The sequence below is a fragment of the Aulonocara stuartgranti genome (genome assembly GCF_965226115.1).
Source record: "Aulonocara stuartgranti genome assembly, chromosome: 14".
Classification (NCBI taxonomy): domain Eukaryota; kingdom Metazoa; phylum Chordata; class Actinopteri; order Cichliformes; family Cichlidae; genus Aulonocara; species Aulonocara stuartgranti.
In genome coordinates, this window is record NC_138950.1 from 12,943,197 (window position 1) to 12,970,019 (window position 26,823).

General features: G+C 38.3%; 1 protein-coding gene across 4 annotated transcripts in view; it reads left to right on the forward strand.

The window, feature by feature from the left end:
* Positions 1-26,823, forward strand: part of lrfn1 (leucine rich repeat and fibronectin type III domain containing 1) — a 134,475-nt gene that overhangs the window by 39,949 nt on the left and 67,703 nt on the right. For 3 of the 4 annotated variants that reach the window (XM_082503569.1, XM_082503567.1, XM_082503566.1), the window contains exon 3: positions 22,687-22,738. The exons of the other annotated variant lie outside the window; for it this stretch is intronic. The gene's annotated coding sequence lies outside the window, so the exon portion shown is untranslated. The remainder of the gene's footprint in view (positions 1-22,686; positions 22,739-26,823) is intronic. 4 annotated transcript variants of the gene reach the window in all.

Below are 26,823 nucleotides of genomic sequence, written 5' to 3' on the forward strand. Positions count from 1 at the left end.
CCAACTGTTTTTGTGTGTTTGAGGCTTTGAGTGTGAGCAGATCAGAAGTGTCATTGTTCACCCTGACCTGGTTTTTAGTGACAGGTATCTAACCACTATTTCACCTGTGTCAGAAGCAGCACTTTTATTACATCCACTTTAATCGTGATAGATCCAGTTGATTGAAGAACAGGTATTATTTTCATCAGTCTAGATTTTCTTTGGTGAAACTAAATAATAATTTACTATATTCTTAAGACAAAGCCAATACACTGCCTTTTTTCTGTTCTTTTCTTTTTTGCCTTTACATCAGTGTACTTCCTTCCTACACCTATTCCTCCCTATGAACCAGGATAATAGAAAAGGAGCTTTTGGTCAGCAAAATCTACCTATGCTGCTTCCCTATCGCTTCTGTGAGGGTCTCCTGAGGCCCACAAGTCCACTGCTGCCTGGGCATCTCTTCTCCCCATCTGCACCCACAGACCTTCATGGGGGACTGGCAATCCCTCTTAGGAAAGGTGCCCCCCCCCCCCCCCCCCCCCCCCCACACACACACACACACACAAATCCTTGAAACCTTAAAACCTTAAAAATACATTATAATTTATTCAAAACTCAAGTTGATATTGCTCGGTTTCACTATTTTCAGTGTTGCCCATGCAGTAGTAATGTGAGCAAATCCAACCTGCAAATTCAAACAAACAAGCAAAAACAGTTTGCTTGCTACACTCTTGCATAACTACAGTGGGTTTCAAAATGTAATAGTGAATATGTTTATATAAATTTTTTAGTATTTTGCGTAGACCGGTACAACATTACCTCTGAACAACAGGGCTATTCACAAATATTCTTTGCAGCTGTATTGTAAGCATTTCCAAAACTTAATGCAGTTAAGTGTAAATCTTTGTTATGACTGTAAATGTTAGAGATCAGTTGAGATTATCATAACTCTAATGCTCAGGTCAGGCAGGTTATGGCCTTTCAGGCTTTACTTACTGGCTTTCATATGCCCTAGCAGAGTTTGACTAATTGAGCGTGTAAAGGGCCATTGCTGTTTCTACATGTTTTAGCCAATTTACTCTAAATAACATCTATAGTATTTTGGCATTACATGCATGCTATGTGTTTTTCCATCTTTTTCAACCTCACATTATTTTTTTTCCGTGTAAAACCAACTTCTTACACGGGCTTATTTGTGAGCAATGGAAATCATATTCATAATTTCATTTTTCTCAGTCATTGTATTGTTGCATTGCTAATGCCATTAAATGAGAGGTTTAGTCTGAGCACAATGCTTGTGTCATGCATTGTGTTCGTGTGGGATGCACAGCCATTCAGCACTGAGCTTCATTTAGATTCATAAAGCTATCAGCATTCCCCTTCAATCATTCATCTTCAAAGTTAGATCTTATAGTATTTTGTAAAGGAAATACATTTTCAGCTTACCAAGTCTTGAATGCGCTACCAGTGTAGCGCCAAGATATAGGACAAAAGTATTGGGACACACTTATTAATCTCTGAATTTGGTGTTTTCAGTGCCATTGCTTCACCATATCTTCTGCCTTTCAAAGCTCTTTGGAAAGAATGGGTCGTTCTAAAGATGCCTTTGAATTTAAGTGTGGTACGTAACAGGATGCCACATTTGGAACAAGTCAATTTTTTAACTTCTTCCCTCCTGGTTATTCCATAATCACCTGTAAGTGGTATTATTAACCACAGCAACTCAGCCACAAAGTGGCCTCGTAGAGTTTTAGAGTGAAGTGTTGAAATGTAACTAAGTCACTTAATAACTGCAGAGTTCCTTCTTTGGTGTTAACATCAGCACAAAAACTTGTTAGGGTGCATGGGTCGTTGACCCAGTGTTTTGTGTTTTTGGATCTTTGATTTTGTTTATTTCATTATATTCTAGCTTTGCCTTGTGACTTATAGGATTATTCTTAGTTTAGGTTCTCTGTGTGGGTTTTGTTAGAGTTTTACTGTTCTGGTTTTCTGTCTGTGATCCATAGTTGCTGTCGTCTGCTGTATTCCCGTGTCTAGTCTGCGTCTCTGTGTTATGTTTCCTGTTTTACTTTGAAAGTCCGCGTCTCACGTTAATGCGTCTAGTTTTGCTTCCTTTGTCTCGTCAGCCCTGATTTGTCCCAGCTGTGTTTCAGTCCTGTCTCTCATTCCCTGATTGTTCCCTCTGTGTATATAAGCCCTGTGTTTTCATCTGGCCATGTTGCGATCGACCCTCATCTTGCTGTGTGTGCTGTCTGGCAGCGTAAGTTTATTTGGAAGTTTGTTACTTTTTGAGTTCAGCATTAAAGCTGTTTTTTGAGTTCACGTTTTGTCTCCGGAGTCTGCACTTTGGGTCCTGCATATCATCACTCCTGCCTGCACACAGCCTTCACATGACAAAACTGTGTACTGGGAGCTTCATGGTTCCATTACTGAGCAGCTCTTGTAGGTGTAATGTGTAGCTGGCCCAGTAATTTTATACATGTAATTTACTAAGAATTGGAAAATATTCTCCATAGTGCACGCAAAGCTAAAATATTCTCTGAAATGTTATTCAGACTAATATTCTTTGAAATGCATTACAGGTTACTTTCATGATACAATACTCAGTAAAGATAAAATATCGCCCATTCTTGCACAGAACTGCTTTTGTGCACAGATAATGATGATTATATGACGATTTAACTGTTTATCTTTACTATTCCCATGAGCAGCACGCAGTGCTCTCTGGGTTAGACTAAAAGCTGTGCAGCACTCCTCTACTTGACTGCAAGTTCGTGGTATTTCTGTCAGAGTAAGTCAGTGAATAGAAGAGCTTGCTCTTTCTCGTCCACTGAAAGTGAAATGGCTGAGAACATTGATCTGAATAAATCACTGATAAAACCTGGAAAATAATGTTTGGAATGTGTGATTTTTTTTTTTTTTTTTTTTTAATTTTTTTTAAAAGTAACTATCTTAGTAACATAAATGCCATTCCTTATACAGGTATTCCTAAAAGGAGAAACAACGTAAGTAATGGGCTTTTATGAAACTTGTAAAAAAAAAAAAAAGCACTCTTCCTACACATATGCAAATATGTTATGAAGGAAAAGATTGACACAGTAGATTACACCTGGTCCTGCTCAGTAATGAGCATCAGTGGTCACAGCAGAGGGATAATTGTTAGTACTAGAATTCAGCTCATCCAGAAGAACATCCATCTGTGTGCAACTCTGTTTTACCTCATAAATACTAAATTGAAACTGAAAATAAGGTATAATCACACAACAATGATTTATTCATGCAGATAGTGTGGAGTAGCTACTTTAGAGCTCGCTAACTAAGCTGTTCTATGCAGTACATTTGAAATGAGACAGGAAGAGACTGTAACTTTCCCAATACAATGCTTCTTTCAATTAACATATGCATTCACAAAGTGTTGTATTCAACTTCTACTGACATCGACAGTTGTATTTTGTCAAAAGTACAACCTCGTTCAGACATTATTTCAGCTCTAAACAAGCAGAAAGAAAGGCAGTATCGCGTTCAGGAGCACATTTGGAAGGCGATGTATTGAGTCTTGCTGAACTGTGGATAAGGCCCAGTGACAAGGGTCTTGCTAAACTCCTCCTGTCTGGGTTATCAGTCTCTGACAGCCCAGTGCTCTCTGATGGCTGCTGCCGTCACAGGAGCATGCATCACACACTTGTCAAAGCGCCTCTCCTCCACTCACCCCCTTTCCGCTGAAAGTCAACACCATGGTCTCGCCACACATATACTTACGTGCTCACAGGCACCCTCACAAGGCTTGCACACACACAAACACAGACGCACACATATACAGACACATTCCCATTATGGTGACAAATCCTGCCTGAGCTGGCTCCCATCTGTGAGTCATGGCGTGGTGTGTTGTACGAGTCAAACTCCCCCGTCATCTGCCTTTCACAGATGGGTGTCCAAGGGCCTTGTCTGGTACCCATGATTGCAGGAGAGTTTTGATTCAAGCCCCCCATCCCCACCCCAAACCCGCAGATAGAGAAATGTGTTTGAAATGTATTTCTCAAGCTTTGAGTCTAAGGGGGGAGGGATCTCCAGCAAGGGGGGTCAGGTTAATCATCATAGCTCGACTGGGTTTAATCCATTAAACCATGAGTTCACCCCTACATAGCTGCGTTGAGTGAATCTCTACACTGATCCCATTTTCTCTGTATACATATCCCTTCACCCTGGCTCCTGTTTGCCCCTATAATGGGATTAACTCGAGTGACACCAATCTGAAATCTCGCTTTAAAGCCTGAGTCTTATTTCACTGGTTATTCCCTTAAGGGATAAAATATTGCTTGAGTTACATAATTAGATTCCTCTCTCTAACCTAAATGTAAATGATAAGAAATTAATGATAAATAGCTTGGTGCATGCACTTCTTGTTTTCTGCTGGCACGGTCAAGATGCCTTCAGCAAAATAAAGCACGAATGACACACCATGTTAATTAATGTGTCTGTTAGAGTATGTAGGATGGTGTCATAAATAATGGATGCTGTCAGGCATTGCTCAAGTTCATTGCAACCTAACGCTTTGTCAATGACTTTGGTTCTATGGTGCAAATAATGCTTTGTCCAACAATTATTTGTTTTGGTAATAAAGAGAAAATGTGTTTAGACCATGCATACGCCTAAAATACAATGTTTTCTCAGTTATTATTGTTGTACCCACCAGTAACTTTTGAAATACAGCTATTAAGCAATCCCATTATGAAGCTCTTTTCCACTTCATAATAAAATCAACGTGGAATAATTGACCTTGGCGGAACAAAACCCTTTCATTCTTCTCTTTCTCATTCTCATGGTGCAACAAGACATTAGTAAGCTGTTTCATCGCTCTGCCTTTCATTGCTCCCAGAGACATTAACGTTCAACAACGTTTTTGTTTTGTTTTTTCACCGCCCTTTTTTCACGTTCTTTGTGGTCAAATGCTGCATAATACAAGGGCATAGTTTGAAATGTGTGCAACTGAAATAGGCAAAAAAAACCATATGGTTGTTGGGAATTACTTGTGGGAAAGCAGTGAACTGTTACTAACCACATTTGACCTCTATAATAATATGCCTGAAGCTTTTTCAGGAGTACTTTAGTACTTTATTTAGAAGGAGATATGATTTATGTAAGGACAAATGCTGTTATAGTCAAAGTGAACTTAATTGCCATTTACTATCATGAGGATGGAAATCAATTTTTTTTTCTTGCTAAATATGCAGCTCTTTTTTTCTCTTTTGAACTGTGATTTAAATTGATTCATACACTTTGTCGCACATACATACTGATTCTGAAAAGTCATCTCAGCTTGAGAATTTGCATTATCTTAGCACATATTTTGCCGGGTGTTCGAATGGCCTTTTCCCCCCCAGTGCTATAATACAGACATACTGTATTTTAGTCACCACTTCCATATGCTGACATCACATTTGCATAAAAAAAGAAATGATGCAAAAACCATCACTAAAGATGTCAGCACCGTAGCTAAATCGGGAGATAATCCGTTGCCATGTGGCATCAGTCTTAGCTTACATTGTGACACCATGGAAAACCAAAGAAATTTCACAAGAGCTTTTGAAAGGGAAAAATATGTGGTGTTGCCATATACTGTACACATTTTTCCTTTATGTGGTCACGTGTATGTGGGTCAAGCATCAAACCAAGTTGTTTATTTAGCTGGTATCAGGAGATATGCAGCGAAAAGCAGTATAGCATAATTTGTGGGTGTGCGTGTGCAATACAAACGCAGTATTATGTTATTTATGTTTTTTTTTATTTGTTATTAATCTAATTTTAGGCAAAGCAGGTCTACCGAGTACAGGACAAAGAATGGTCAGTATAAATATGCAGGGGCAACCAAACAACCAAAACAGAAACACTGAACATGAGTGATCTTAACTGTCACAACGGGACTGCACGGACTCACGCGCAGGCTCTAAGTTTTGAAAACACAACAACAGGTGATCTATTTATAAAGGTGAGGGGAAAGCCAGGCTCCGGGGGTCCACACACAAATGGGGAAAGACGCAGAAAGTCCACACACACTCCATCCACGCCTCACGCTCCTTCACACTCCACGCGCACTCGATCGCTCGGGAAACACAGGGGTTGGTCCAGGGAATCTGTACACAGAGACACGAAGGGATTACAAAGGAAGATCGCTGAGAAACACTGACGAGGGTCGGCAACGGTCCAGCGACGAGAAACACAGAGCTGCCATCTTAAAAAGGAGCTGGAACACTCTCAGGTGATGAGCCACAGCTGCGTGATTGCGACCAGGTGCGTGGGCCAAGGGCAGGAGCCCACAGGAGAGCTCCGCCCAGGCAGAGGGACGAGGGAGAGAGAGGAACAAAAATGAAAATAAAAACATATGTAGCCATACTGAGCCGACCAGGTAGGCACAGGGACCCTGACATTAAAACAGGAGGATGAAACACAGGAAAATACTCAGGGGACTCATGCATATTACTAATGCAACCTATAACTAAAACACAACAGGAACCCGAGGCATCATGCCAAAATATGTTACTGCAATAACAGTCACTATATTGCTTTAGGTGAAAAATAATAGAGCAAAGATTATTTTATTTGACTATGTTGTGAGTTTACATTATTTCGGGTAAGACAAGAGCTGCTAGGAAGCATGCTCTTCAAGATTCATATTTCAACGTAAAGTCAACTCCCTTTTCAAATAAAAGCATGGCTATTTTAGGCATGTCTGCTAGTATTACATGTATTAATTAATTCAGTGTTTATTATTTTGAATTTAATATGCAAAATAGCTAACCTGGTACATTAACCGTGGATGTTAAATACAAATTAAGATTAATTGTAAATAGCAGCAAGTATCTACTTTTGAGTTAGAATGTTATCTTAAAGTGTTTAATCTTAGAAAAGCTTATGACAATCAAAACTCTAAATCTAAATGCTTTAATCTATTTTTAGGGAATTCTGAATGGAAGTAGAGGTATTTTTTTTCTCTAAGGCACTATATAAGACAATTTGTAACAATATGACTCTATTCAATAATTTTCACAACAGGATACATAAGTTACAGCTGCAAATCAAAACCAAAGTCTGAATTATCAGTGTAACGTGGGGCTTAGAGAGTTGTTCTGAAGCGAAGAACCTTGTTTCTCAGGGAACTTGCTAGTAGCCTAAGTCGAGTACTAAATCCACTGCAGTTGAATGACATTTGGAGGTCACCAGCATTCAGCTCAGACATGCATTACTTTCCATGTCATCGCTGCCTTCCACAGTGCATTACCTGCCTCCTCCAGCAATGCAGGGGGAACAGTTGCTGCTAATCTGGGTTAAGATAGACACATGTTCAACTTAACCGTCTGTGTTCTGATCAATGTTTCCTCCTTTTCCAACACACAGTTTCCAGTTTTTATATAAAATATACAAGTGGGATTTTTTTAAACTATGCATTACATTTTAAAGCATTGTGGCTATTTCTGCACTTTTTAATATTAAGGCATTCTAAATTATTAATTCATTACTGCTATTTTTAATGTGCAATTACATTATTTAATCACGATTGTTGCTCTAAGTCGCTTGAGTTCTGTTATGACACTGATCCATCAACCAATCTGTACACCTCTCCATCCAACTATTTCGTTAACCGTTTGTCCAACCAGGGTCATAGTAGCTGTCAATCACAAGGCTAACACACAGTCAGACAACTATTAGCGCTCATATCCACCTTTTTTTTTTAAACTGCTATCAGTCTACCTGTTTTTTTTGTTTTGTTTTTTTTTTTTACTGTTTACTCACTTAAGGATCACAGAGACACTGGGTGAGCAGTAGAGCATAAACCTGGTCAGATTGACAGCCCCTCACAAGGCAAACAGTGAGAAACAGCCATTCGCACTTATGTCAATTATATGCCCTATTATCCATCAAAACTGAAAACCAAGGGTCAGAGGAAACAAATTAAGTTTGCCAAATGAATTATGAACAGTAATTGTTTGCTTTGTAGTAGTATAGATACTGACTATCGTTGTATTATATTAAATGTGGAGAAACTGAGGATTCAAAAGTAAATTCTGAAGCCTCAGATTGATTCAGGCAAACCAAATTCAACTTTGAACTTTGTAAACTGCTATAACAGCACGAATCAGCTCTAGCGCTCACCACCTGGTCACTCTTGCATTTGTGATGGCTTCTTTGTGCGCTTGGACAATGACTTCTACACACTCAAGTTGTTGAATTTACACGTGAAGATAAATGATATTATTTGCTTGTGATTATGTTTTATCTCTCTTTACATGAGCAGTTATGCTCCCAGGTGAACAGTTAGCTAGCCACTTTCAGATGTTTGCTAACCTACTTTAGAAACTTTGTTAACATCAAAAGAAACTGTGTGATCGAGTGCACTGGGCTTGTTTCATCTTTGAACTCCAGTCTTCTAGTTTTTAAACTGTAACTAAAAATATGCAGTTCTTATTTTTGTATCAGTTATAACATTTAAGAAAACCCTGTACATGAAAGAAACTGAACCCATTAAGTTGCAGAGGACCCTGTTTTTTACTGTAATCTGTAGCCAGTCTTTATATATGACAAGATGAACTGTAATATTATCTACATAAATTTTGTGAGAGTTGAGGATAGTGTCCATGTGGTCTTCCTTCTCCACAGCCAGATGGATAGTACTAAACACTGCTGCTCAGTACATCAGGTTTTCCTTATGTGATTGTACAATTTTATCACTATGTATATGTTTTTTTTAAAGTAAGATCCTTTTTTAATACTTGAAATAAGGCAATATGTGTATATTTGCTTTAGTGCAGGAATATTGTGTGTACAGACTTGCATATTTAATCCCCGCATGTTTCGTCTGACCACTGTGGCTCTGACACAGTTCTTACATCTAACTTGAATCTGTGGAACATTTCTTAATAATTCTCATTTGTTTTGTGCTTTGTGTTTTGTTTTTTGTTTTTCTTTTATTGTTGCTTGACTGCTTCAGAATTGATCTGTCTCTCTGTGATGGGCTCATTGTCCCAAAAGTCATTCCAGTAAATTTCAGTGGCAAGACAGTGGAAACATTAGCACAGAGCACCAGCAATCATCTAACCATGAAGAGTAAAGAACATATTTTCAATCTTCAGTTAGAAACTTGGGGATTGGTAAAGGTGGGGTACGTGTCATCTACACGGTGGCATTCGAAGATTTATGCAGAATGGCAAGCACTATATTACCACAAATGATTTAATATTAGCTTATGGTTAACTATCAATATCTACAGAGGGATTAAAAATATGAATGAAAAATGAGGGTGGAATATTGGCAAAACTGCTCGTTGAACTGTGTACATTTGGTCCACAAATGATTTCTCATAGATGCTAATCTGAAAGTGCAGTCTACAGCTGTTTCACTTGCTTGTTTTATTAAACTGGATTTGACGTGTACTCTCCATCATCAAGGTTTTCTTTACAAATATGCTAAAGAAGTTATTAAAAACTTTTTCACACTGCACTCTATCTTCACTACATCATGCAGCCTGGACAAGGTGGTTAACAAGAAGAAAATGATCTGTTATGATGATAAATCACAGAAGCCCGTTTACTTGCTTGCTGTGTTGCCACCCAAAGCCCAGATGGTACCTGATCTCAAAGCTGTTATCTACAATGTGCTCGCATAAATACCAGTAAAAGCTACTGGTCTCTCAGCTGGACAATCTCTAGGTATTGCTAACGGCAGATGAACACACCCATGAAAAAGAGACATGCTACAGTCTCCAACGGGATCGAAAGCAAGCGGAGATTCCAGGGACAATGGCCAACTGCAGCCAAGGCAAGAAGCCTTGTGACAGGATGCTATTTGAGTTTAAAGGAGATAGACTGCTTCTGCTTTAGTATAGAATATTAGAGGTCTATTTTTAGATTTGACTAGGCAAGCAGCGGTTGCCTTGCTTCGTCCTGAGTGAACGCCACTGCATCTCCAAGTTGTAGCTGTCGACTGCCACTTGGTGGCAAAAATACGTGGAACAGCTGATAGTGTTGTTATTGCTCTTTTCCCCCTACAATGGAGGAGTCAGAAGTCACAATGTGCAAAGAATTTACTTTTAGTAGAGCGAAACTGAGTGATTAAAATCTATCAGTTGTCCACTGCTCTTCCTTCATGCTTCATTGATCTTTGTTTGTTGTACTTTTTCTTCTCCTTGGTGGCGAAATGTTTTGTGGTCATTCCCTTTTGCAGTTCCAGCAACTTTTCAACTCTACAAATCAATAACTGCTAACTGCACAACTGAACTGCAATATTTAGTTAGCTTTTTGAATAAATACACGCAAATGTGTTTCTGTAGCCTGGACACTGACTTGAGCCAAAAATGAAGCTTAACCCTGACTTCAGATAACAGTAATGCTCTCTGAGAGGCAATGTCATTGTAATCTTTCACACTGACCATACAAAGACACACACATGCCTGGCACAGTGATTGGATAGTTAAAGTATGTCAGCCTGAGCATCCCCCATTAGCATGCAGGAGAAAGTGTCAAATGTGGAACAAAATAATGTGAACTTGTTCATTTTGAATTTCAGTTTTAACCTGTATCTGTCCTTTATGTATTAGCAAATTAGAAACATTTGCAAATCTGTCTTCATTTGTCTACAATTTCTATAGCTTCTTATGTCTCAGTTTTTTTCATATGCCTCTTCTCCTTATGTTATTATAAATAATTTATTTATAACATATTTTTTTGTGTTGGCATGTTGATAAATGTTAACTCATAAACAACAGGCAGAAAATCATTTTCTTTAGTGAAGAATTAAGAGGTGGACATGCACAGGGTATATTTTGGGGTTTCTCTTCATTCTTGAAGTTTGTTCTGTGTGTAGGCGCACTGACTCAACCTGCACTCGAGGGTATTTTGATTGACATTTCTTAGCAATTTCTTAGCAAACAATCTGTTTGACTGCAGTCATATTTCTCCGCCTTTCACTGCTCCTTCTCAGAATCTGTTGGGAGGTGTTGAGAGCATTTGGCCAGTAATGTCATTTATTCATGCAGATGCATGCCCATATTTCTTTTTCTTCTTTTTTTCATTTTTGTCAGCCGCAGATGTCCAGAGAAAAAAACCCAGCTTTACATTTTATGCTGGACTTATTTATATATATATATATATATATATATATATATATAACTGAGAGCGTGAGTTTACCCTTTACCGTGTAATAATGTTATATCAAAGAACTGGATCAGGCTAAATTCTGTATTGACTTCACTCAATATAATTCACTGTATGTAAAAGCAGGAGGTCTGGTTGTACATATAGTACAAGAAACAGCATTACTATCAATTGGTTATTGTCTTTTTATAAAACCCTACAGTAAATATTGTTTTTGTGGGCATCCCACCACAGTATTGTTTAATCTTAATGGAAATCTGCAGTTCTTCATAGCAAAGCCCAAGAGAAGCCTGAGCTGAATTTGTATAGAACCTAACACAATACAAATAGCAAATAAATTCATTTTATAAGATGCCAATGCTGAATTCAAGATGAATGAATTTGATATCTGCTACAAACTGAGTCTCAATGTGTCATGTATGCCCAAAATCGCCACATGCCTTATCAGCGATGCCTTTTTACACCAGTCACTTTGAACCTTATTCATGTTCATGGCACATCTTCAGTGGAATGTGGGAAAGGTCTGTGTTGAGGCACAAAATGGATTGTGTGTGCATGGTGGCTAATTTTGATTCAAGGAATTGAGAGAGCTGTGTTAAGGATGTTAAGCATTAAAGAGTTGTCTTTTTCATGGGATTATCTGCAAAGGAGGAAGTCAGTAGTCACACAGAGCTGACTGGCACGGCAAGATCAGCTTCCATCCAAGTAGAACACTTCTTCAGGCATGCAAAACATGCAGACTTAAGTCACATAATCCCTTTCAATATCTGCAAGGATGTCAATAGCCTGACATAAATGGATAGGGTACCATGGTTTATCAGGCTTACTGTTGTTTCTGATCATAGTGTTTGCAGTGTAGTTGTCAGTTTGCTATTATTATCAATTGTAAATCCACTGGCACTGTAATGGCAGAGCAAATCTAAACTATTGATGAAATACTATTTCAGGCTGCGTCCTATTCTTTGCAGCCCAGTGCTGTGGCATTTATGGAGCCCTTAGATACTGAAGTAAATAACAGGACATGCAAAGCTAGCACTCAAGTACATCACAGGACCCGAACAAACAATGGTGCTCTTTGCACACTTGATGTCTGAGTTCAGATAAGACTGTAACTGTGGATCAAAGCGGAGCACTTCTGATGCTTTATGGAAGCAATGTTCTGTCATAGTGACTAAGCAAGGCTGTCCATGTCCAGCTAACTATGACAGCCTGGGAGATGTATGAAAACAATCACTTTTCAAAACAAGCAGGTTGAGGCAAATTCTTACACATTCAGATGCTGCTAAATGTTGGAAATGGCATTGTTTTTGCTTCTTTATTTTATTGCCAAGAATTTTAAATCCCATGACTAACATATCAGAAATGACACTCTGTGCTGAACAAAAAATATTTCTGGATGTTCTTATAATACCCTGTCAATATTTGCTGCGGCAGCAGGCCAGTTTCTCGTGGAACTCATTAAAGTTTCATTGTGTCATCTCATGTTACATTGCATTAACATGGACTTCAGATTTCATTGCCAGAATCTGAAGATTTGAAGAGGTTTAGTCATCAGTGGAAGGTTGAATGTTGGAACATAAGACATATGGAAAGTATAAACTAAATATCCATTTCTCTATGTGATTATTCCTGAAGCTTCGTATGTCTGTATTCTTCTAAAAGCATGTTAAAATGTGAGTAACGTTATGATACGTCCCACTACATTAGAAAAAATAAAAAAGTTAAGATCAAACTACATTGCAAGAAAATGACTTCATCTTCAACCTTTAATATTAAATGATCGGTTGCAGTTATGTTCAACCCTTTTCAAATTTGTTTTGTTACTGTATTACACACAAATTTGTGTTTTTTAGGAAATTAAAAATAAAATTTCATGTACTTTACTGTGGTATTATAAGCTGTGGGTTTGTGGCTCTCACTTTTGGATTTTAAATTATCCTCAAAATACCTTTAACTTTGTCTCTCTTGCAGGCTTAAAAGGAAATCTTTCCACTTTCCATTTTCTGCACAGGCAAAGCTATAAGAGTCATCAGAGTTGCATCCTTACAGTACAGTGCAAAAGTCTTGGGCCAAACCTCATTTATATTTTGCTAGAGAAAATGGGAAATACTTGCAGTTATTTATTGATACATATGCAAACATACATGGAAATGCATGTATACAAGGCAAAAAAAAAAGAGTTTTTCAAAAGCTTTTCATTATGATTGCCTTTATACTTCAACATAACTGAAACTCTTTTGGTTCTTTCTTGTAATTTCTTTAAGCAGCTCAAGTAAAAGGCAAGTTGCATCTCTCAGTTCCTGTGTCAGGTCTCTGCTGTATTTCCATTTTATTTTTTCATGACTTTCAGATACTGTGCATCGGCTATAGATAGGTTGTTTTTTTTTGGGGGGTTTTTTGGGTTGTTTTTTTTTTTAGCTCTGTCGCTCCGTCTTTTGTTCCACACATGTTCATTGTCCTCAATTTTTAAAGGACACACTGCACAGCATGCAGATATGCCAGATTTTTACTCTTTGGGAATCAACTTATCAAATCAAAAATACTGTTTTTACGCCTGTAAAAGTGTGTTATCTTTGGTATTTTACAGAGATTCAACTAAAGAAGCGGGACCAAATTATATGTTTTCTGACAGACTGCTAACAAAGTGGCTAAAGATACAATTCAGAATTGGTTCTTTGCTAAATTGTCTGTTAAATTGTGCAGATACAACACTGGTTCATCCCTTAAATTAGGTGCTTTTTTTAATGCCTGAATAATTCATAGGTCAGTGTTAAGTGGCTTAACACACACAAAAATATTCCTCTAATAAAACAATCAAAACTTTAAAAGACCTTCACAAAACCTGGAGATTTTTTGCTGAAAGCCACTTTAAAAACTTATTGGAAGGTCAGCTCATTGGAAACAAAAGGGTAAAACGAAGACGTTTGCACAGTACTGCATTAGTATTTTCTTTTACTGAATGGGCACAAACTTAAAATGACAACCAAACTGGCGGCCTCTGCCCAGCAAAATTTACAACTTGTGTTTTTTCTTTTATCTCTTTTGTTTTGTTTTGCTTCTTTCTTTACTGGAACCTTGTAAATAACAGTTCATAAGTAACAGTTTTGTTTCCTTATAGGCAGATATGCAGATGATTAAGTGATAGTTTAACGCTTGCGCCAGACATATATTTGTTGGGGTCATTTTGTGGCTTCCACATCCCATGTTTTGACATGTTCATGCCATAAATTATACATACAGGCTGAAGATGTGTTAATAAAGCTCATGAGGTGAAACCTGTTTGTTATTCAGCTTGTATGAAAGTGCAAATGCATTCCATCACTAACACTTTGAAATTTTAATTCGAGTACCAGTAGAAAACACACACATCATGGATTCATTTTACCTATAACATCATGCAAAGTGACATATCAAATGTGTGAATGTCTTCCCTTTCAGCTGATTAAATAGCTGTAGCCATAATGTGGTGCATGTAACGGCTGTAGTCACTACTGTAACATATGTGCTGCACAGTTTCAAAGTAAAATTAAACAGTCTGTCAAATCTGTGTGGCTGTCTTTATAAATAAACCAAGCCACCTGACATGGCACCAGGCTCTACCAGAAAGTACACAAACTGAGCAGCTGCAAGCGATACGCATGGATTAAAAAAAACATGTATCTCACACACACGCACACTAAACTACACATAAATGCAGTTCATTAGTAAGAACTGTTGGTGCTATGATCGTGATTGAATCTAAAGCGAGGTGTCATGGTATACTGTGTAGGAAAACATTGTATTGCTGGTCAATTCTCCACTAATAAGTCTGTAACTTATTAGTCAAAGTGACATTTATAAGCTTAAGGTTAAATTATCCACAAGTCATTGAAAAATGACAATTTTTAAAATTGTATTTCAACAATGATTTCTCTTTATTATCGACTGTTTTGGTTTTATCCTTTGTGTTAACATGAGCTTTGTAAATAAATCAATCACCATCCATATGACATTTAATAATCAGAGTAATAATGTGGGTTTACGTGTATATGTGATGAATTGGTGGTTTTATACTGTAGATATCCAGTATAAGCAGTATAAACAGTATAAGCACTGCTTCTCTGGTGTTGTTGAAGAGCGTCACGTTGGGAGTGCCAGTGCATCAAGCCTCCAGCATGATGCTGTGTAGTCTCAGCACTAGTGCTATAAGCTTGGTGCTAGCTGTGTTTGCAGAGCCTTGCAGACACGTCTACATACTGTAGCTGTCTAGTGTTACTGGGGGCAGTGTCAGAAATATGTGAAACAACTGGTAACGTTCTGATGTTTGTGCTCTTGTTGTTGCTTTAACTTTACTGTGGTAGGAAAAAAAGAAGTCATGACACACAAAAGCTTCTTTGTAGTCCAAGGAAATCAAGTAATAAAATAAATAAAGAAAAACTGTCCACTGCAGCCGAACTGAGCTGTGGTTTTTCCCTTTCCTGTCCAAGCCAACTCTTCAACAAAACCACTTCTCAACTTCTGCATAGCTCATTGTGCTCATTTAGTTAACTAATGGGTTTTTATCAGTCTTCTCCTCCCCTCAGCTGTTTTATAGACATATGTCAGTGTAACAATAAAGAAGCTAGAGATTTAAAAATGAAACTCTCCCCTTATGTGTTTTGGGGACTTTGCTGTCCCACAATGCTCCCTTTGTCCTCACAATGAGAGTTGCACCTATGCAGCTTGACTTTTCCATTTATTTCATGTCAATTCTTACTGTGTGTCTACATTTGAAAAACCACATCTAACACGATATAAGCCTGGAAGGATTTTTCTGTCACACAAATTTAAACAGGGACATTATGTACCCTTGGAAGAATATTTAAAGTGCTGGATAATCGTGTTTGGGGTGCAGTATTTTAGTGCTTTGGGGCTTGGCCCCTCCTGCATCAGAACCGTTTTCTCACAAGGAAGCTGGTCTGGATTCTCCTTGAACCCCTTGAGTAAATAGCCTTCTGCCTTAAATGGAATGAACACAGCAGACATTAGCTTCTGTTACCGAAGCGGTATATCTGTATGTTTCCGTGTTTATTTTTCTGTAAACATTAGTAGGAGATGTAAATGAAGGGCGTGATTATGTAGTACTGGCGACTAGACAGTCAGTGCAAGCAGTCTAACGAGAGAGACTGTATTCCAGAATGCCAAATTAACTGCGGGGCCAAAAATTCAATAGCATTTTTGGACACGATTTGTGTTTACATCATTTGTTTGCAGTTGTGTTCAAATTTGCAGCCATTTTTGCAGAAAAAATCGTGGGGTTTCATTTTTGGACTCTGTATACAGTCTGCCTTCAAATTAAGGGTAAAAAAAAAAGAGAGAAAAACAAAAAACAGTTCCACTAATGCAAAGTCCAGGGCTGAATAATAATACCAATAACAGAAAAAAGGAGAAAAAAAGCAATACTTTGGGTACAACATGCTTCTGTTTTTATCTTGATTACTGTCATGTGCATATAGTGCATACATGCATATATATATATATATATATATATATATATATATATATATAATTGTGTGTGAATATTTTGTGTCAACAATGAATATTTTGTGTTGTAACATGCTCATCAGCTAGTAAACCAAAAATGTTTTGCAGTGCTATGGTGTGGTAATTATTTTAGCTTATGAATGATGTATTCTTGTTTTTTATTCAGAAAACTAAGTGGCCAGTTGCTACAGCACACCTCTGCAGAGAATTTAAAGTTGTGCAGTGTCCTATTAGTAAGAAACCTGACATGTTTCTGATATGGAGTTTAAGTTCTCTGGCACTGTATTATACTGCTCAGAAGAATCTATATGCCCATTAAAGATTTTGCATTAAAAATGCCCATTATTACAGACAGTTGCTTGTTTATGTCTGCAGTAAAACCTCAGTTTCAGTTTTGAGCCGAGTACATCAGCACAGAATGAAATAACCCGGGAGATGCAGCCAGAACTGTGTTGTTCCACACCTGGTACATTTCTCTGTGAAATTAGGAAGCCAGAAGTTGTTGTAACCGATAGCAAACCTATCCTTCTTGCACGCTGTCTCTCATACCTGCTGATTATTTATGCGATGCTGGTAAATGTGCTGAGTGTGCCTAAGTGTATAAATAGCATTACGGACATCATCAGAGGCTTCTGTTCGCAAAGGGGAAAGGGGAGGGGAAAGAGCTTACTACCGTAGCATCAGATGATGAGCCACGGAGACGATCCATCCTGACTCATCAAGATTTGAGGGGAAACTCTGATTCTTCACATGCTCTTAGTTTGCATGTCCAAGACACACCGCTGACCCTGCTGACCTCTTTGGCCAAGTTGTGCACAGCCGTGTTCTGTTTATAGTTTATCATATGAGATGACTAAAGGGTACTACTCAGTCACCTTGCTCTCTGTGGTTCACTGACTTATATATGTAGTACACTGTTTAGGATAACATAGACTTGCAAATGTAACTGTGTGCTTTTTTTTATTAAAAATAGCTGCATAACCATGGCAATTATTAGAGCGTATCTTATTTGATGTAATTCTCTCCGGCATCATGTATTATTGCTCAGTGTCTCAGTGGTCACTGTCTGCACCACAAAGAGATTTCCTTCCTAACAAAGGAGTCACAACATCCTAGTCATGATAAATGTTATCGTAAAACATAAGCACATTTTTGCATTTGCGCATTCATGTGTCCCCGCTCTTTGCAGTTCAGCCCTCAGCTGGCCTTTGCCTTAGGTTGTTGCCTTTGTCTGGGAGCACTCTGCTCTCTAGAGGTCACATTGGCTGCCCTAGAGGTACTGGTAATGGACAGTATGCCAACTGTGGGCATGCTAAGAGAGCCATATGCTGTCTGCTAAATCGGCTGTTTGGTGTCTGATAAAAATCACAGCATATTTAACATCCTCAAGAGAGGAAAAACACTGCAGTCAAACCATCACTTGAGCATGCATTGTAATGGCGTGGGTATTTGCATCTTTGCATCCTTTTTCTTCTCATTTCTTCTCATTATGTCGCTTCTTGCTCAGACTCCCTAGGCCTCCATATGCCTCTTACTATTTACAATTCATCTGACTGGTTAGGTTCATAACCCCAATTTGTATATTAGAGGTGGGAATCACCATACATCCCACGATACGATATTATCACAATACTTAACGCACGATACGATATTATTGCGATTTTTTTAAAATATCTACGATATTCAGATTCTGTACATAAAGGTAAACTTTATCAATATTCATTTTATCTAATATCAAAGTCTCGCACTTATTGTTGACAAACGGAACGGTTTGTATTACATACTAGTCCAACTTAACTGAATGCAACCATCTGGTACAATTATAGCTATTCTGAACTATGCAATTTATGAAAACTATGCAGCCCATTCAGCAACTGAAGAATTTGAAAGTAAATTAAAACAAAATATAAAATATAATAAATAAAAAAGTTTTAAACTTAATTAAAATAAAACATGTCTTAAATTAAAATAAGTAAACTGTCATGTTTATTGCTGCCAAAAAAAAGTTAAACACATTTGGACAGTGAAGGAATGCCAGTATTCTTGCTCAGAAAAAGGATCAACATGCTCTGAAGTCAGAGCACAAAAACTTTTTTTGTAACAAAATATTGATTTCTGCTGTCCCTGTATCGATACATTATTAGCAAACAAAATATCACGATACTACACAGTATCGATTTTTTTCCCCCCACCCCTATTGTATATATGGTTCTTTATTTGTTTTTAGATTTGCTTTTGAAATCGCAACCTGGGCCACGGCCTTAAAATATTTACATTAACCTTCTGGCAAGTCAAGCAGAGTAATAGAGACGTATGTATTCTATTCGCTTGCTATTTTTAAACATATTTTAGACAGAGGTATAGAGATTTAATATTCCAGGGTCTTTCAATGTACTGCTTATCAAATCCACTTTGTGTGACCACAAGCAGAAATTTTGGGAGTTTGCTGGTCAGGAGCATGTGTGGTAACACAATAACACAATTCCGTAGGTCAGACCATCTAATGGTGGGTCTAATGAAAAAAAAACCCAAAGCGCTACATCTTAGACACTACAGACCTCAGTTAGCATGCTAAATGTTAAAGCTAATAACAGCAGAATTGAAGAGATGACTGAACAAGTCTGGCTTGGGGAGAAAACCTCTTTTCTCTAAAAAAAACAAAACAACAAAAAAAACATGGCAGCATGGCTTAGGTTTACAAAGTTGCATTTGAACAAACCACAAAACAGCGTCCTTAGAAAGATGAGACCAAAATGGAGATGCCTCACATTAACTGGGAGGCACGGTGGTGGAGGGGCGATGATTTGGGTGTGATTTGTAGCCACAGAGGATATCGTGAGTTGACTGTGAACTCTGTATATAAGTGACCTTTCTGCAATCCTCCACTGAACTCAAGCAACGCTGTAAAGAAGAGTGGACCAGAATTTCTGCACAGTGATGTGAGAGACTGATAAAGGCATAGAGAAAATGATTACTTAAAGTTATTGCTGCTAAAGGTGGTCCTGGTGCTATTACTGCCATCAGTTTGAGAGTCTGCTGAGTCATGATTATTACTAATGAAAAACACATTAGGAATTCTACAGAGTGCTTCGACTGATAAAGTTTCTATGGCCATCAGTAACGTGACATCATTTTGGGGGGATAAAACTAGAGTAGTCATCTAAAAGCTTCCATTTTGTCAGTATGCGGGGCGTGATTAAAATCCAAGCTTACCTCTATCCAAGCGGCTGCCTCACCCTGTGTACTGAACGGCTGAGGTTATCAAAAAGCGGTGAACAAAAAGCTGTTTGTCCTTGAGGATGGCTGCAGATGAAAAGCCTGGGTTGCTACGCTGGGTTAACAAAAGCAGGGAGAAGCAAACCTCCACACTCACTGCTGCAGTATCTAATGAATCATCAGTCAAATAGAAATCACCAGTATAACAATTATATAAGACTTTAAATGTATAGAATTTAGAGTGATGATATTATTTTTATGGCAGACAGTGTTGCTGGTAATTGATTAGGCAGTTATAGTACTAGAATTCGCTGGTATTTGGCTAAATTAGTCATTGTAGCAAAAATCTTTTGTGGTTCTGCATTGTGAATGTGAGCATATGAAATGTTACTTCTCACTGTATGACAGAAAATACTTAAGATATGTAGATTTGGGTGAATTAAATCATTAAAAATTTCAGTCTGTTAAATAATAATCAATATGAGTTACTTTTCTTTGTAACGACAGAGAAAATAAAGGCAAATATATTGATTGAAGGGAATTAACAAGCTCTGAGCCCTATATATTTTTAGCCACAGGAGTCGAGCTTTAAAAGCTACACACACCATCTGTTTTGGCACAACTGAAGAACTGGCTAGAGGCGGTATATGAGTCTAATGACATCTGATCTCTGAAAGATGTTTTGAAGAAAAAACTGCTTTTGTTTTCGAGCATCCGACCTTTCTCCTCGCCACTGGAAGTCACACATCCCTCTACAGTGTTTTTAATTAGAGAAATAGCAGCAATCAGCCATATGCAGAGTAGAAAATCCTCGCACAAAACCCAATCGGCATGTCACTCAAGTGACGCGGATGCGCACGCACTGGATGTGTTTGATGTGTCTGAGTGGGAGTTTGATGAGTCGATGGAGGGCAGGTAGCGTGCATTTACAATATGTGCTATGACGGCTTAAACCGTCTTGAAAAGCACTGGTGATATTTGCAGCTCGAGTGTGTACAGTACGTATTAGTCAAATCTTTAGTCCTTTAAGAACACAGAGATAGAATAGGCATCTCAGGGAAGAGCAGCAACCATGAAATTGTACTTTTCACATTGCTGTTTAGGTCAGGGAATGCTGGCTCTTTGACATTATGTAATGTAAAAGAAAATAAGCTGTATTAGATTAAACTTGATGATTTTGGATTTAGCTAATGTTTGGAATATCACCCACAGTGCACGTTAAGAGAGCCCGTGTAGGCAGGAGGTGAGCCGCAAACTTGACACAGAAGAAGAAGTGGGGGCATGTCTCTATCTGATGTAATTGATTGCTACTGAACAACCTCTAAAGGTTGCTCTCAATGTCAGGGTCTTTTGTAGAGACTTACCTTGTTTACACTTGGTAGAATGGAGAGTTTGGGTTGGTAAATATTTATTGCTTGGACAAACACGCTTTCTCTGCCATGGCTGGGACTGATAAAAAGGGCTGTTGAGATTTTAATCAAGATGGCTGTTTTGGCAATTAAATTTGACAGAGGAGAATCAGAGCTATTCCTATGTTGTCATTACTCCTGAAAAACTGTTCCTCTTTTCCTTCATCTCCTAAAGCTTCAATTAAAAATGATAGCTCCATGTGCACATTTAGTGAACTGGGGAGAGACAGAAAGCTGCCTTGAATAATTTTAACCTATTTACATTTCTGCAGTGGCTTCAGTGAGATTTGACATTTTCTTTGTGTATTTGGGAAAGTGTTTACACCAAACTTAGATGGTACATGCTGGGTTTATACCCAGTCAGTGCTTTAAACGTGTTAATAACAGATCATCTGTCTGCCAGATATTACCATTGGTTTTTATGGTGGGTGATGTGAGTTAGTTGTTGTCAATTTAAAAAAACAACAACAACAACAACACATTTTACTCACTTGAATACAAGTGTGTTGCCATCAAATTCCAAATGAGCTAATATCTTTATGAATTCATAAAATGTCTTTTATTAAAAATTTGGAGAGAGGAAGCTAAAGCCATCTATCTGTAAAAACTTGATCCTGCTTTGACCTTTTAGCATAAAGGTAGTAAAAGGTTTTGGTATTGCTAATAAGAGGTTTAAGGTTGGTTCACAGCTTTGAGACAGTGCAGAAGAATCAGTGCAGATGTTGTTAATTAATGAAATGATTAGTTAGATGATTAATTTAATTCATTAAATAACTGTTTAACTGAAAAGGCGGGTGTAATTAATGAGCTGGGACAGATTGTTTCTGTGCCCGCAATATAATCTTTAATCGCTTGGTCAGTGTGGAGGCTGTATTGGATTAAAATACCTTACGGTATTTCTTTATCATTCTATTAAAGTTATTACCTTTACTGAACCTCTCGATTTTTCTATGGGTGACATCTTAATAATAAAATTTGCAGCGATAATGCAGTGTGTTACTTAGTGCATGGCACAAAAGAAGGTCGCAAAACCTCCAGAAACGACATGTTCAGCATTCAGCAGTCGGCATTCATTGAATCCATTCATCCTATTTAATAGCTGTAATGACAATCCAAGGTTAATTATTATATAGACTTGAGAAAAATATTAATTATCTATGTAAAGCTGGAAATCTTCTTTAGAGTAGGAGGCAAGTAGAGCGATATTTCTTCTCGAAAATTCTACCTGGGTAAGAGGCTCTGTAGGCAGAAAATTATTTGTTCCACCAAGACAGAAATATCAAGTCATTTGTATTAAGTTTGGGATGGAATCAAAGATTGAACTATAAATTGAACCTTTTTACAATTCTGACACTATTACAACTGCTGCCATATGGCCCCCAATGTTATTTGTGCCTGCACATTAAGGTGTGACCGTTTATTTCTCTCCGCAGGCTGCTTTGAACTGAACCCTGTGAGGAGCATCCAAAACAGCCCAGTATTCTGGTGAGTTCCCAAATTGAAATTAAAACCCTCTTTACATTTGCATAACACTCTACAAAACATCCAGACTGTTAATGTGAGAGGAAAGTGATGGCGGCAGTCGGACAGAAAGGAAGAGGCTTTGATAACGATATGCTAAAGGAAGATTGTCACCCTTTGACTCGATCGATCGCTCAGGGTCAATATGTTTGACTCATCATGTGAGCATATTCCCTTCACAAAGGCGAAGCTTGCAGTTTTACTCTTTCATTTCCTTTTTTCTCCCACACACTAGCTCGAATTGAGAAACAGAGCAATTCAAAAGCACAGCGTCTCATACTTTTCCTTCGCTTTGTCACATACAGCTTTAACCACATGTTCACATACAGAAAGGAGAGAGCGGCAGAGAGAGAACGAGAGAGAGATCCTCAGCTGAGTGACTCTGTTAACTATCCTCTCACATAGGCAGGGTTGGGCTGGCGCCACGGCTGTTTGCCTCATAGCCTGCGCAATGGGAGTCGGCTCCATTATCAGAGCTGCTGCTTCACCACCCTGCAGCAAACCCAGCATCCTCCGCTCCTGCAGATTTAATTTCTTATCTCAATAGAGAAAACAGCCTCTCTGATGAACGGCAGAAAACACCCTGGGCTGCTGCGAATACGGATTGAGAATACATACAATAGATGGTTTGATAAACTTATGAATGTGTGCAACATTGATTCCTCAGGAATTGGCGGTTTGTCAATTTTCTTTATACAGTAAATAATGACTAAGTGAAGGAAGGTTGTCTTCACCATTATGTAATGAGTCAATTATTTATGAGCCTCCAATGAAGCATATATCACACCTTAAGCAGGATCCTTGGTAGATGAACACCTACAATGTGCCGCTGTTATTCTAAGTTGCCCTCGTTTCTGTTTGCAGATAGATAGAAGCTGCTTTTCAGCTGCTGTACTCTCACATGACATAAACTCGGCATGAACTCATGCCTCATGTGTGCTTCCTCTTGTCAAAAGTCTTACGAGAGCACATTATCACCGCTCAGAAAATAGAGCAGCTGGATGTTTCTAATGACAAGTTTTTCCTAAATGCCTTTGTGCAAAAAAACCCCAAAAAACAAAGGATATGCAAGCTTCTTACTGCGACGTCGCTTTAGATTTTTTTCTTCTATTGTTTTCGCGTTTGCTTTAATTGCGACTAGTGTAAAAATGTATTTCTTGCTCCAGGAAGAATGGACATGCTGTGACTTTTCAAGCTCTTTATTTACAGCTTCATCAATGTCATGAAAGCCACTACAGTGGTAGTTGTGTGTCAACATTCCCATAACAAACAAAAGTTATTATTTGAGAACAAAGAAGTAATATGACTGGATACACCCTTGCTAAATTAGTTTTCCTGTGTTTACAGTAATCACCTGGTAGGTCTGTACTTAAGGAGAGTGGTGCTGTCTTATCTGTGGTCTAAAGCTTCTAGAGTAATTTATTACAGTCATCAAATTTTCATGATCTTCTCAGCTTGTAGGAGGTTTTAACCAGTGGTGGAGAGAGTTTTCAGATCCTTTCAGTAAGTTGAAATTTGAAGGGGCAAAAACAAAAAAAGAAAACACACGTCAGAATTTAAATATATCTCTCGTCTAAGCCCCCCTCCAGATGAGCACGCACACATACGCGCCAAAAACAAGTCACTGCTGACTTTTAGCTTCACTCAAATTGAACCTCACTCTCCTAGGTGAAAGTCATCTGTTCACCCCGTTGCACCCACACATCTTATTTCCCTGAATGTTGTTCTTCATTCCACTTTGTGTTACTCACCCAGGTTGGTCTGAAAAGATCTATGTTTGGGCAAAAGCTGCTGTATCAGGCTTTAACCTGTAAAGAAAGAGGAGGTGCAGAGTTTTTTGTTTCTTTGCAGTCCTATTGAGTCATAAGATGCGAAAAGGTTATTATTATAAAAGACGTTTTCTGCCCCAGCTTTTAGCTGTTTTCACACATAAATGTCACATGTAACTGTCTGAATGATCAGGGACGCACTGTCCAGTGTTGCTCTTTCACACGTAGCATGTGTGTTTGACACTACTGGAGATACTCTTTGGTTTAGGCAGGGGCTTGGGGAGGGGGGACACCAGGATAGAGCGTGCAGGTGACATGATAGAAATGTCATCAGAATGCACACTCACCTTTGTGAAATCTCTGGGCAATTACTCGCTCTGTTCACACTTGGGCTCAATCTGACATCACTTGGACCTTACACAGATTGATTCTGACATTATTTGTTCTCACATGCTGCTTTTCTGGGTGATGTCTAGTGAAGTTCAAGACTTCAGCGCACGTGTGAAAACAGCTTTAGTTTTCAGACCCTTTTTAACAAGTTAATGTCCCTTGATCATGTATTTCAAGTTTCAGCTCTGGTTGTCATACAGAATATTATTAAATCTAAACAGTGTCAAGATCTAAGAGACGTTTCAGTGTCTGTAGCTTTAAATCCAGCAGACCCGCCACACACAGGTCTGCCAGTCACACAGTGGATAAGCCAATGGTAGAAGCAGCACATTCACCTGATATGGCAGCTGTTTGAGACATTTTGTTGTTTCACAACATGTGCAGGGTAACTTTGCCAAAAAACGTCTTTGGAAATGGCTTGTAAGTGACTGTTGGTTAACATGTAGTACACACATGCAGTACATTAGTCATGTTTTGCTTTTCACTAATTCCGTTGTCTGGCCACAGGAAGGAAAAACAAGGAAGGCTTCATTAGGAATTTGTCTGTGTTTAAATAAGTTATGTGTAAGCACAGAGAGTCAGAGAGAAACAAATAAAAAACTCTATGATAAAAACACAATTTTTGGTTTCCAGGTTTCCAGCATTTCTATCTGTGCCTCAGCATTACAATTTCGAAATATCTCTTGGCTGTGAGATAAGGATTTTGCCACTGTGGTGCAGACCACATTTCCATAAAAATAAAAGTAATCCACTTGTATTTAGTTCCCCAGATGCTGGGAGTACATGAAGACTCTTGTGTTCACTCTTACAGACAACAACAGATTTGGTGTTCTTTGCTCCTGATTGAGATATTTTAGCTTGAAAAAGTGACTCTGGTGAGGAAATAGCAGTGGCTGCTCAGTCAAAAAACAGAGGGTCTGTGCCTACTCAGGCAGATCTCTTCTAGTGGGGGTTATGCTTATGTGGTTTTGACGTCACAGCCTACTGCAAACTTCACTGGTTGGTTTACAGGCAGACTTTCTGGTCTGTTGGGAAAGAATGGGAGGATGGACTTTCATGATATTTAGTGTCTTTCTACATATACAGAGCACATCATCATTATTATTATTATTATTATTATTATTATTAGAGCAGGGCGATATGATATAAAAATATAAAAATATTTATCACGATATACATTTGAAAATTTGCGATAACGATATAACTGACGATATAATTGACACTAGACAAAACACTTTACAACTCCACAACTTTATTAGTGCAAAAAAAACCCCATCAATGTATTTTCACTTAAACAAGCAGCTGTTTTTTATGTGCATTAAAGTTATATAAAAATTTAACAGTGCAAATGCAAACTCCTTGTTGACAGTTTAATCAAAAGGCATTTCCAGTGGAAATTGGCCGACATAGTCTGACCATAACCATGTATAATATCCACAAAACTTAAAAAGAGGTTATACACACACAATACGGTAATATTATGTTGAAGCACAGTACGTATCACTCTGCCAGGCTCCTGCCTACGACAGCCGTAATGCTCCGACAATCCATCAAGTGGTGCGGCTTCATAGCTTAGCAAAGTCGTACTAAAACATTTGACAGATTTTCGAGCGCCATGTACGACATAAAATTGTTTCGAGGTCAGTAAACCCAACCAGAATTCAAACACAAGGCACACGGGATTATAAGGAGCACTGTCGATTGTCAGAAAAATCAAAGGTGATTTTAAGTGTGCCGTATTTTCCAAAAACCATGGCAATAACGACGGCCCGCTAGCATGCGCTACCAAAAATAGTGCTTTGTTGTGTATGTGACGGACGAAAGCTAAACTAGTTCCACACCACTGAAGTTGCAGCATTTTTACAAACCAATTCTAGTTCATCTGTTTCA